Raw genomic sequence first — 13,742 nt, 5'->3', positions numbered from 1 at the left:
TTTTAGGTGTGCGCTGGGCCTATATGGATTAAGAAGTCGATTAACAAGGACTTACAAAAAAAATGTTGGGTTTAAATGAACAGTAAATTCCGATAAATTTTAATGTTTACAAAGTCCCATTCTCAGCAGAAAAAAATATATTTTCAGATTCCGGTTCTTGGGCGATATTGACACTTATGAACAAGGTGTGGAAAGGTGTTGTCCAAATTTATTCGATAATCTTATACCTTTTCAAGATGTTCATTAATGTAGTAACGGATTTTATCATGACTTTTTCATTACTTTTCGCGCTCTAGGAGATAGCTCATGTAAACTAGAATGACCTTTCTTCCTGATCCTATCCTGCCTGGTAAAATACAATTGGCTTAACCCTAGAACGTTGCACTTGCGTTTTCCACCCTAGAACGTTGCACTGGGGTACAAACGTACCCCACGAGTTTGATCGAAATTTTCGCAGGTAAAAATGCAAACAAAAGAAATGTATAATACATCATTTTCTTCGTTTTTTAATTGCGAAAACAGATGTGTGAGTGCAAGTACGGAATTTATTGAATCAATGATACATAAATTGGTTTGAACAAAAAAAATTGAAAAGATCGTGGTTTTGACTTTTTTCATAAAAATTACTATAACTTTGCGAATTTTCAACCGATTTAAAAAAAATGAAATGATTCTAAAAGTTGAAAGATTGGTCTAGAAACCGTATGAAATAGAATTTCAAAATTTTTGAAAAAGTGCAATTATTTGGAAGAGTGAAAGTTTGAAAATCCGGTTTTGAAAAATACTACTAAATGGGGTGTAAATTGAAATGAAAAAAATATTTCTGATCAGTAATACATTTGTAACACGCAACGTTACCGTCACAGCAGATACTGTGCGCAAATTATACTTGCGAGTCATTATTTTAAAAAACTATTAAAAATAAACAATAAAACAATAAAAATCAGCAAAAATGAGAGCGATTTTGTGTCTACTTCAAAATTAAATTAAATTAATTGAATAAATGATTAAAAACGAATATATAATACAAATTGTTGCTTTAGTAGTAAAACAACCAGTATTTAAACTGATATTATCACGAATGACATTTCCACTGACAGCACGAACCCTGACGAAACATTAACGGCAACCGTACACTGGGGTACAAATGTACCCCGCGCCAACTTTGACACCTGCTTCCACGAAGGCTACAAGCAAACTGGTTATATCACCTTATCCTACTCTTACTAAGAACTCTAGATTGAAATATAGTTAGGGTCCCATGTCAGTAAATGCCGAATTCTCGTCTTCACACGGCTCCAAAGATGGCGTGGGGTATATTTTACCCCAGTGCAACGTTCTAGGGTTACATTCAAAGCTTTATATTTGATGAACTAAGGTAGTCAGTTCGAGTCATTGTAATAAACGACGGATTTTATTGCAACTTTGGGTTGAGAATCCTGTTTGTCCTCATCAACATTAAAAGAAATATGATTGAAAGAGAAAAAAGCTCTTTGACTTTTGGATCCATGTTTGTTATCTTTTGGGGTAGATTCATTTCATCAGAATTTATAGATGCAAGGTTTTTGCTTGTCCTCAAATTTTATTTCCAAATTGAACACACTTCACATAATCTTAGAAAAATGAACAAAACCATGTTTCATAACTTCCTTTAAGACGAAATTCCGGAGTCGTTACTCGTTGAACACGGATCACAACAGAAAACGAACAAGAAAATATCAGACTGGACCAGATATTTCGTAAATTCTCAAAGTACCGTAAACCGGGGTGACTTTGATCATCGGGGTGACTTTGATCACTCGAAACTTTTTTCGTAGATCGCTTATTAAACCAGAATAGTCTACCGAATCATTTCAATTTGAAATGATTTTTACTCTAAACTTATAAAATACTGATTTGTTATACTTTTTGAGTATATTCCCAAGCAACCAGAAGTTCGAATAATACTTAAAAAGCACACTTTAAAGTACACATAAAGTTCTTAGCGAACTTCCAAGCTGCTTAAGCTTTAATGGAACTTGAAAGCTGCTTAAGCCGCTATTAGAACATAAAACGCACTGAAAAATTACTTAAAACGAGAAGCTTATGCAGCTTCCTTATACGAACTTTTGGTTGCTTGGGATTGTTCGGTTTTTGGGTACAAAAACTACAAAAAACCGAAATTTGACTTTACCCGATTTTTACGAAGCTTCGTAAAGTGTCTATTTTTTATAAAACAAATAAATCTCAGATTTGAGCAAGAGTAATAAATTACAAGCGAGTTTTTATTTTCCTTTAGATTGGGATATGTTAATTTAGTTTTAAGAGTTTGTTTATTTTTACTACACTTTTTGTGAAACTAGTTGTCAATTATTTCAAATTATTTTAAGCTACAATTCGCAACATTTTTTTATTGTTCGATATTCCAACGTGTTAAAATGGATGAAACTTTTTGTACATTGATAAAACACTGAAACAAAACAATTTTAGCCGTTTTGAAGGTTTTCAGAATCTTTTATTCTAGTTGGACACAAATTATACGAATTTTCGTTACTCGAATTTTACAGTACATTGAAATCTCCGTATAATACCAATTAACATCTATTTAACAATTGAGTATCTTTCCAGAATTAGTTCAAACAAACATTTGAATGAAAAACATTGACATCAATAACTTAATGTGGGTGAACATGCAGGTTATCAAAGTCACCCCGGAACACGAAAACGGACTTCAACTTGAAATCATTTTTGAAAAAATAGCTGTAAGCGGACAATTTTAAGTAAAACCATCCAATCTTGTTCTCCATACATCAGTACATGGTTTAAAAATATTAAACTTGAAATAAATGTGTTGCGTCTAAAAATATGTAATGATTACTTCGAAAAGTGATCAATGTCACCCCGGTTTACGGTAATACAAGTCTGTTTATTGAAGATTTCCCTTATAATATGGGATAAGAGCAAAGACCACATATCAAGAAGGCAGAGTTTCCAGTTCAGTTCAGAATCTGGAGACATTAACAGTAACACGTCTTTCGGGAAAAGGTGATACTTTCTATATCTACTTTTATATTGAGATCGCTATTTTCGTACAATAGACAAAACCTTTATTTCTTATTTACTATTGCGATTTCTGTTCAATGTACAGCGATTCCCAAAAGTAAACAAACTTGAACATAAATCTCATTGAATTATTTTTCTATCCTTCATGAAACTGTCAATCAAGATTCCTAATCGAAATCAAATCAAATGACTGAATATCTAATCGAGTTTGATCAAATATAAAGTTAAAATTTAGGCCAAATATATCCCACAAGATGCTAACGAGCAAAAAGGTTGATTCAAGATTACATCAAGCATACTCCAGAATGAGTGAAGAAATAAAAATTAAGAAACAAATATATCTGTGACAGAAGAAAACTGTTTCATTTTGCTGTATTATTAGATTCTCATATTGGTAATAGCATCTTACAAAAGAGTACTAATTTCGTTCAAATTTTATCTACTTTTCTCTATATCTAAAAATAAATTAAAATTAAAATAAGGCAAACCAAATTTCACAGATGAAAATGTTTTTGGAAAAAGCTTCTTAACCAATGGGCTCCGTGCGATTCTAGAAACTTTGATAAAAAATTAATAGCTTTCTCTGGCGATTTTAGATCGCGATGTAATTTTCTACGAAGTTGTACGCAATGAAATAGACCTTTCTCGTCAAAAAATTTTATATGATAGGATGCTTCCTTTTTTATCCCCAATTCGTTACTGCCTATTGCCCCGATGATTTGGTACCTCTTACTATTGAAAAAATCAAAAATAGTGCAAGCTGCTCATTTAAGCCCATATTCTGAATACCTATCTTGCCTTGTTTCCCCATATTTTTACACCATTTGGATGAACTTCCTGTGGGGAATACTAAAAGGATGCCAGATCTGCATATATATTAGTAAATCTGCAGATTTTGCATTTTCACCACTGAGAACTGACATACAAGTAAAGTTTTCAACTTGTGTAAGAAATAAAACTGTCGCTTTGAAATGACAACAGCGAGTAGCAACTTGCCACTGGTCGGCGCTTCGATCGGCCAGCAATCGCTATACGGAACTTGTGTGCAAACTTGGATACAATGGTGATTCACGCATGCGAACCTGTATGCGATGGTGATTTTCAACGTATTTTCATTTAAATGTTTACACAGGTTTTTCGGGAAAGTTTGTTTTAGCTTATATGTCTGTTCTCTGTGTTTTCACTGCAGATCTTTTGCAGATTACAAATATTTAGCAGAACAAAGCCTATGCCAGCCAATTTATACACCAGCCTTCAACATTTTTGATCATTTAAATTATATACACACTACATTTCTACGTCGCATTTATTGAAGATTTTTATAGCATTCGGCAGACTTTTATATTTTTACTGCAGGCTATTGTTTAAATAGACCTGGCATCACTGATGCTGAAATGATTCATTCATATACCTGTCAATAATATAGAGCATTGTATGAAAATGTATAACCTCACTTTTCTGACGGTTCGGTGTGCTTGTTTACCTAAGACTTGTTTACACGGACTTTTAAAATTTACATTACTTGAATACTTTCGATGCTCTTTGAAAGAATATCAACTCAAGAGGGATTGGGATTGGAACAATGGTAACCTGGTTCGTACATTGACCAATCGGCGCTGGATGTAAAACCCGGTGGCATATGCTGAATCGTAAGATCAAGCATTGGGCTATAAAACGATTGCTTTCTGGATGATGGATAAGGATTTGTACACATTTGTTTGTTTGCTCGTGGGTTAATTCCTAACAAGATGATCCGATTGATTATTCATTTTTAGGTGGTGAAGTTTACCTGAACTTTATAGGTAACGAATTCGGTCGATGATAAGTTGTTGAAATGATTTTGATCGTTCAATGCCCATATCGAAGAACGTTTCCATTGGTCAGAATGCCTACCAGCGTATGATAGCTGCAAACATGAGGACAACAAGGTTATCGCTTTCGAATGGAACAATTATTTATTATTCGTGTTCAAGTTCCATTACAGCAAAAGTTTCGTCGATTATCGCATTGTCGTTGATTTAGCCGGCAAATGCAAAATAGCGCTCGGCACTGACAATAAGGAGTAAGAAGGATTTGATTGGAGTGATAATAATAATGCAGAGCATTATACATTCTGGTAGAATATCAGAGAGGAGAAATTATATGTAAATTTATATTATATCCCGAGTAGCCATCATTTTGGCACCGCAATAAAGCTATCTGCTGTATTGTTCAAATTGGCACCAAATAACTAGGCAGCGAATGATAAATTTCATAGTCAATTTATTTACTTTTTCGGAAGGATAAGTAATTAGTATGTCGTGAATATATCTGTGTCGCCGGTGCCGTGTGTTATGGTATTACCGAACGGAACCGTTGGTCAGAAGACCGTCCTTGTCGTACTGGTCATAGATGCGAGGTTTTTTCTCATCTGATAGCACTTGACATGCTTCGGAGATCTCTCTTAATGCTGTCTACTTAGCGCAGGATACGCGAAACCGCTGCTAGCTTTCGAAAAAAAATTCCTAGCTGCTGCTACTCTATCAGTCTCTCTCTCTCGACTGAGGACTACAATTTCGGTCGACTAAATTGTGCTATGAAAATTGTACTTCCTGGAATTTCACCTAACGAGATCAATTCATTGTGAGGAATTTCGCTGCGTTCCAATATTGCTTGCCTCTGTAGGTGATGATGTGTGTGGATTCACTTCGGCAGCCAGCTCTTATGTTTTGGGTAATTTTGCTATCTTATTCTGCTGAATAAATCATCTTCCTAAAGCCTCTACGTTATACTACGGTCACTTTAAAAACGCCCTGCTATTTAATCTTGTAGCTCTCGGCAAGTCAGTAGGTTTGTTCCAGTACACGGAAGTCACTCCGGAATAAAGAGGAGCAAAAATATTTGCTCCTTTTTACTCCGGTTTGCTACCAGAAAAAGAAAAAAGAGAAGAAGAGAGTACAGGAACGATTTTCTCCGGTTCCAGTTTCTCCTGGTACTGGAACAGACCTAATCCTGGCACTCTTCTCGACTATTCCTGGCACTATACCGCTGGCGTCGCACTTATGACGGTGATCAAGCTTGGCGAGAGTGGCAGTGGTTACGTCGGAATTGTTCACTCGACAAGCAGTAAGTGCAAGGACTCTGCTACTTATGCCTGAGCCCCTCATTGAAACCTTCGTCCTACCGGAGTGTTAGCTTCGTCCGATACCGGAGCGTCTTGCTGAACCGAAGCAGTCTGCTACTGGCGCTGCTTCCTTCGAATCGGAATCGCTGAATATTCCCGTTAGTCGAATGTGTCCAACGTGACCGAAGGCAAACCGATTGCAGCAACACCACCAGCCGTAGCTGACCTTTTAGCCTTTAATCCAAAAGAAGTTTTGGTCGAATTCATTATAATTCTATGTAAAATTTAATACTGTTTTATTTAGTTTGATTGCGCATATTGTTTACATGAGACACTCCCCTTAATTCGTTGAGTAAGTATTTCACTGCCTTTATAATCCTTTTGGAATCAGTTACAATAATCCATTATAATCATTTTATGATAAGTGTATTGCTAGTTAGGACTTTTATATCAGCCGGGCCCTTTTATAATTTGTTATAAAATCATTATCTAAATTCTTCATAATCCATTGTTACGTTATGTTTATGCACATGGCCAGATAGATAGTTTTTAACTGGGACGTGACGTGTGGATACGAAAAAACCTAATGTCAATTGCAGCCAGGGGGAGCTGTCAAATGCAGCCAAAGGGAACCGTCAAATGCAGTCAGGGGGAACTGTCAAATGCAGCCAGTCCATTTAAAATATGTGAGGAAGAAAGAGTGGCTATGCAAAACAAGAGATCAAATGAACAGAAAAAAAACATATCCAGGTTTTGTCCCAGGATTTTAATAGAGAACATGAAAATTCGATTTGTTTGCATTTGGCAGTGGGCCTTTTTCAAATGTTTGGCTAGAAATTCCTTACTTCTACAATGAGTCATGTACATGAAAAGTAAAAATGTTAAATTTAACGGAACAATGTATGATGCCGACATCAAATAAAAAATTACAGCTGAGCGACCTTGTTTGGAAAGTGTTAACATTTGGCAGCGAACCAAACCAAGTTTCTCATACTATGATCGAATCAACAAAAATTCCAAGACCATGTAAACAATCTCTCTGAACTGTCAAAAAAGTGAGGTTAAACATTATCATGCAATGTTCTCCACCGAGAGGTTCACTTTAGTTTGTTTACATAACCAATGAACTTTGTACCGCGACTCACCACTTCATTTGCCGCGTTGCCAGGAACTCAAGCAAAAATATACAAAACAGTGTTGCCTAAACACACATTTTGAGTCCCACCATTCTTGCAAAGGTGAAAAAAATACTCAACATTCTTGCATTTTTCAAATTTAAAAAAATCATTAAAAAATCACGATAGCTCCAAATAGTCTCATTTCAACGGCAATATTCTTAAAAATGTGTAGTCTTTTGAATAAAAATAAGAAAAAAGGGGGTTAGGTCGGACGAGAAAGGTCTATTGTCCACCAGATTCTCATATTGATGATATTTGAATGTCTAAAGTACTGCCTATGGGCGAAAATGTGAACCAGTTTCGTTGTAAAACCTAAGTTTTCAAACAAAAACACTTTAAAATAAAAAGTTGTTCTGCAGCCCCCGACAGAATATTTTAATTTTACTTTCAAATGAAAGGGAAAAACCCATTCTATCACATGCTGAAGTTTTAGCGATGCCGATTTTTTTCGAATAAAATTGTTCTACCAAACACACCGTGGATTATAATATGACTGTCAAATCTATTCGCTGAACGGGAGAAATGTTGCAATAGGGAGTTTTAGGGATATGCGTATTACTGCATTTTCTGGTGCAGATTATTACTCGGAGTTACTGTATCAATCCTTTTTTATTGTTGTGACTAAGGCCTGCCCTTCAATATGGAACGAATGTGAACGTTAGTAACTTTTATTGTACTCAACAGAATTACACGTTGTTTGCACTAATCTGTCGGGAAAATCTGCACCAATATAAATATTCTGTATTTAATTTGAGTGTAGGGGAGACCGGGGCTGGTTGGCCGAGTTTTCGGAATTTCTGTACTCATTCTGGTTAGACTTTTTGAAAACCGGTTTGCGCTGTCATGAAGATACAACAAGATTAAACACGTCAAATGTATCAGTGGGAAGCATTTAATTAAAAAAAAATATCGTTTTTTCGTATATAGGTAAGGAAAATAAAATCCACTCTTCACTTTTTAGTCTTTTTAACCTTTTTGGACTTACCTTTGGCAGCTTTAGTGAACTTGTTACCAGCTCTCGCTGATTTTTTTCCTCCGCCAGCGTACGCATACGTTTGATTTCATTTTCTGCTCCTCCAATACTGCTTTTATTGTGGAATCGGCGTTTACGAACTTGCCACTTCTTCGAATCAGATCGTGCACTCACCGTTTGACGTCTTCAGAGAGGCTTACATCTGCAGCGGATTCTATGCTAATGGACGAGTTTTGTTCGGGGTTGGGTCGACAAATCCTGTCAGAAACTTCTCAGGAGGAAAACTTTCAGGATTGAAGCGGCACACCAGAGAAGAGAAGGGTCACTCGAAATTAAAACTTCTCACAATTCTTTTTAAAATCACTAGCGACACGTGGTGTCGAAGCCCTGCAAAATACACTGTTAATCAACACATTAGCTCAAAATTATACGACGTTACTGGTATAAAATATCTAGCAAATTCATCCCCGATAATCCGACAAGTGGTCAGAATATATTTTTCCAAATAAAAATTGTCATGCAATAATTAACCCATCTTTCAAACATTAACCTATCCTTTCCATCGAAAAACGAATGTTTTGATATTGAAGTATGTAAGCATACATTTACGTTTAACAGTTATGTGTCCAACAAAAAAAACACCTTTAACAGGCCAACGAGGGTACCCGGGTACCCACAAATTGAAATGCTCATAACTATGGCTTCCTTTAACCGATTTGGATACTTTTAGATGTTTTGGATTCAGGAACTCGTCTACCTTTTGATTCTGTACAATAGAACCGGAATAATGGATCTGGTTTTTGGTAATCCGGATTTTCCGGAGTAATGTTCCAGTACCAGGATGTGATTTGTAAATTTTAATAATGCCCTAGCAATATGAGTATCAAAACTCTTCAAATTGTCTCGGAAGTCTGTTTTTTATTGTTACGGGACCCTATGGCAATTTGAAAAATGGAATTGGAATGGATTGGCCACTCACGGCCCCACGGGAACCTGCTCCGGAATGTCCGTTCCGGGGTCAAATCACCAAATGGTTCCAAAACCACGAGATACGGCCTACTGATGCAATTCCGAAAATTTTGATACCCATATTGCTAGTATTCCATTGAAGTTCGCAAATAGTACCCCAGCTCTGGAACCTGCTTCCGGAAACCCGGATTCGCGGGAACCGAATGAAGTAACCCGATTCATTTTTACCAAGTCCAAAAGTGGATGAGTTCCTGAATCCAAAACGGCCAAAAGTATCGAAATCGGTTGGATATTACCTTAGTTATGGGCATTTTAGTTTTGTGGGTACCCGGGTACCCACGTCGGCCTGTTACGTAATAAAAAAATTCAGGAGCCCCTCCTCACTCCCACCCTTTCTATATCAACAATATTATTAACCCAAAAGCTTGACTTAGTAAAGTTCTAAGATGTCACAAAATTTCAATTTCCAGCTATGGATAAAACATAGGAATTTAATTAATTGAAACTTGAAAAGGTACCCGGGTACCGCGTCGGACACACAACGGTTAAATACCGAAACTATTGACAGCATTTTGTTAGCCAGCCATTTTCCTTTTCCAGGATTCGATATAAATTTTTTGGCCCTTAAAAAAGTGCAGGAAATTAGTTTATAATTATTTTCAATCTTTAATATTAAAGGCTGCTTTGTATGAATTCTCATGAGTACCCAGGCCCGATGAGAGGGGGGGTCAGCCGGGGCAATTGCCCTGGGGCCCGGGTCGCGTTTGGGGGCCCGAATTTTTATCCGGAAGATGGGTGAAAACGTCTGGTATTCATAGAAGAGCAAGAAAAATAAGAATTGTAATTTCTTTGTAATTATTCACCCTATTAAATTGTCATATGATGAAAGCGGAGAACAATTTGAAAGACATTTTAATTTAATAACTTGTGAATTCGAGCTCCTATTGTGGATACCAGAGCTTTATTTTATATTTAACTTTTTTCCTTTTTTATTTCGACTATGTTAGTCACATTTTCTTTTTTACATTTTAACGACATTCAATTAGCTAGATATTACTGGGTAGGGAAAGTTATGAAAATTAGAGACATAGTACTCAAGTGAAAGCAAGGATGTGAAGTAAACAGATCGGAAAACTAGAAGTGGCAGGGTCATTAGAACAGGCTTAATATCGTACGGGCTTAATCTTTGTCTTCTGATAATGAGGGTCGAGCTTAGGCAGTATAACTACGAATCACACTAATATGTGTCCTGGTATCGATAGACGTGTCCATCTTTACCGTGACAACCGACGATATATTTAACATTTGTTAAAACAAACGTTCTTAGAGGAGTTATCTACTTTATGTACTAGGTCAACAATAATAATTCAGACAGTTATTTTATTTTACATTGAAGTAATTTGACAACTATGGGATTTTGGCTAAGAGATAAGTTACAAGATCCCCTTCCCACAATTTTCCAAAAGTTCTCATGACGCTTTAAACACAGTTCTCAATGTAGTGATCATAGAATATTTTTCCAAAAATATTTTGTGGAATATTAAATTAAATTCGTCAGTATCAATTTTTTTTCAATCCAATTAATTTTGGTTTGGGGGGGGGGGGGTTTAACCCCCAACCCCCCCCCCCCCCCTGGCTACGCCACTGGCACGTTCCAAAAGGACCCTTGAAGTAATTGAATCTCCATTTGATTGCTTAGTTTTTGGCGTATACTCACATACCGCCAACTTACCCCGGGGCCGGGGTAAGTTAGCGGGTTTTCCGCGTCACATATTTTTGTCTCTAAAAATGGAGACAATGCATCAAACACTTTAAAAAAATCGGCGATAAAAATTGAAAACTAAAAACCCCGCCAACTAGCCCCGATCTCCCCTACTTCAACCTACTGTGTCGAACGTGAATAAAAATGAATGACGATCAAAGCGGAAAATGGCCGTACTGTGGTCAAACTGTATTCCTGTTTACTTTTCGAGGTGTCCCTTTAAATCACCTGTTGGAGAAGTGAACAATATCAAATTTGCAAATGGAGGTAAAGATAGAAAAGATAATACAATTTCATAGTTGGACATAGTGTACTGATTATTTTTCAGACTAATAATCAAGTAGAAGCGTTTATTGCGCAAAATTAAATATATCATTGAATGTGGCAACATGAAGTCAGTACCTCTGTATATATAAAGGCGATGACACAAACGTGGTGCGAATAAACGGATTATCTCCATATACCTCTAATAAGGTTGTTAACCATTGTGTACATTTTTAACAGGGCAAAAGAGTACCCGGGAACCCGCTACTTGAAAAACTCGTAACCATAGCAATTTTAGCAACAGCAACATAGTTTGATATATGAGTGAATATATACAAGTCCTCTAATCAAGATTCAAATAAGTAAGCTGAGAAGGGCCCGTCAGTAACACTAGCCTTGGGGCCCGCCGCCGCTCTCGACGGCCCTGTGAGTACCTTTTCAAGAATTTAACGTCGCATTCCATTTTTTACGAAATGTCGCCAAGGTCTGTAAACCATGATGGACTCGAAAACTTCAGCGGATTGATTCGTACGAAAAATGCAAACGCCAATCGTTCCGACTACTCACCAGTGTTGTCACAATTAAATCTGTACTGGGAGTTGAAAATTCTTCGTATTCTGTACCAACACAATGACAAACAGAATCATTTTATATAATTAGTTTTCATTCGAGATAGTGATACACTGAGTTGGTGCTGATGCTGATATTTGGCTGCTAAAAACCAAAAATTCCGCCTCGGAATCAGTTGTTTCATTTGCAATAAAATTTCGCCAGAAACCAGTCAAAATTCCGGAGTGTTTGACTGGGTAATGTCAAAATCAGTTCCAGTTCAAATTCTCGTTGTCATTTTGTTTTCAACCTAAGCTGAGCTGCGGCCAGGGCCACATTGGAAGCTGTGTTTCAGTCTAGAAAATCTTTTAGCCATTTTGTATTTGTGTAATATTTCCGAAAAATCTATGAAAAATTTAAAAATTTCCAAAAATCTGTGGAAATCGGTGAAATTTTCATGAAAATGTTAAAAATCTCTCTTCTGAAAAAAAGTTCTGACCAAAAATTGGGCAATCTATGAGACGTTTGTTTGACAAATCAGTGGTGGGTTTTGTCAACAAGTTTGTTTTGCTTTACTCCTACGAACAGAAAAACCCGTCCGACAAACATCTTTCATTAGTTCCGATTCGTTTGATGTTGGATCGAATCAACGGTTTTGTCGGACGTTGTGCCCAGCAGTGCGGAGTAACGTCAGAAGAAACAATCAAGACATAATCAGCCGATCCAACACGTCTCTTGGTTTGCCTAATTGTGAAATAAATCTGTGACATTAAAGAAAAAAATTTGAATGTTACAACCCTGGCTGTGGCTTGTACTGACATTTGGATGCAAGATGTGACAAACCTGGATGCTAGTTGCTAATTTTTAATTCGGTTTGCTACTAGAAGTAGAAAAGGAGAAGTACTTCCAGTTTCTCCTGGTACTGTAACAAACCTATTTTGACATCAATCCTTTGATTTGCTGCAAGCAAGTTTCTCGAATCCCGCATCCTAATGCTAGCTCCAGCTCAGTTTATCGCCATCACTCTGTTAGCGGTCTAACTCAACATTTAAAACCTGTTTACTGGTATGCATCGCAGTGTTAAATTATTTTACATGTCATGTTAAAAAAAATCTGTACCAAACTGTACTTTTCTTAAAAAATATGTTATCCGTATCGTACAGAATCTGTACCAAAAATACTCGAAAAACTGAAACGCAGTTAAGGCCGACGATGGCGAGATTGTATACGTTAATTGGGTCATTAAGCCATATGCTGTTTTCGATTTTTTTCCGATGCAGCTGACGTTTTATCGAACTTTTTTTATTTGTTTGTTCGCAAAATTACAAATATTTTTTTTACAAAATTGAAGTATCACAAAATCTTCCATTAGATTCCCGAATATTTGCTAAGTGCTCTTGTGACCTTAAGTACTTACATTAGCTTTCACTGCTTTGGATTGGAATCCAGAAAAAAAAGTTTGCTTCTTCAGCTTAATTATCACAAGTAATATTTATGACAAATGGAAAAATCCACCACCCATGCGGAAGATCACGTTCCACTATTTAGAAAGAGGGCTCTGCCATCATGTGCTGCTTAGTAAAGGTTCCTTACGAGCTACTCTTCACTGTGCAAAATTAATAAAAGCATTTCCGTCGGACCAGGTAATCAGAGAACATTCCGTTGAAACTGGATGATTCTCCGGACGCCCGCAAAACTAACAGACAATGTCGTTTTAGAAAACGAGCGTTCAATCACTACATACTGCAATAAGCATAACATCAATCAGAAAAGTAAAATCTCGCGCGTTTTTTGAAAAGGGCCAATAAGCATGCTGTCAAAATTCACTTTGAGAGAAAATTCCGGACAAACCGTAAGTCGCCGAGAATGGCTATTAACATTTTATGAAAGAGAGTTTTCTCT

The 13,742-nt window shown here is 36.6% G+C and overlaps 1 protein-coding gene and 1 long non-coding RNA gene across 4 annotated transcripts in view; both read left to right on the top strand.

The window, feature by feature from the left end:
- LOC131679013 (tyrosine-protein kinase Mer) overlaps positions 1–13,742 on the top strand; it is a 424,032-nt gene that overhangs the window by 226,964 nt on the left and 183,326 nt on the right. The window lies entirely within an intron of this gene.
- On the top strand, positions 4,512–5,236 carry LOC131679014 (uncharacterized). The gene is made up of 2 exons (XR_009303787.1): positions 4,512–4,758; positions 4,818–5,236. It is a non-coding gene; the product is annotated as an uncharacterized LOC131679014 (long non-coding RNA).

Source organism: Topomyia yanbarensis, chromosome 2, assembly GCF_030247195.1.
Source record: "Topomyia yanbarensis strain Yona2022 chromosome 2, ASM3024719v1, whole genome shotgun sequence".
Classification (NCBI taxonomy): Eukaryota; Metazoa; Arthropoda; class Insecta; order Diptera; family Culicidae; genus Topomyia; species Topomyia yanbarensis.
This window is presented reverse-complemented; position numbering and strand designations above follow the sequence as displayed.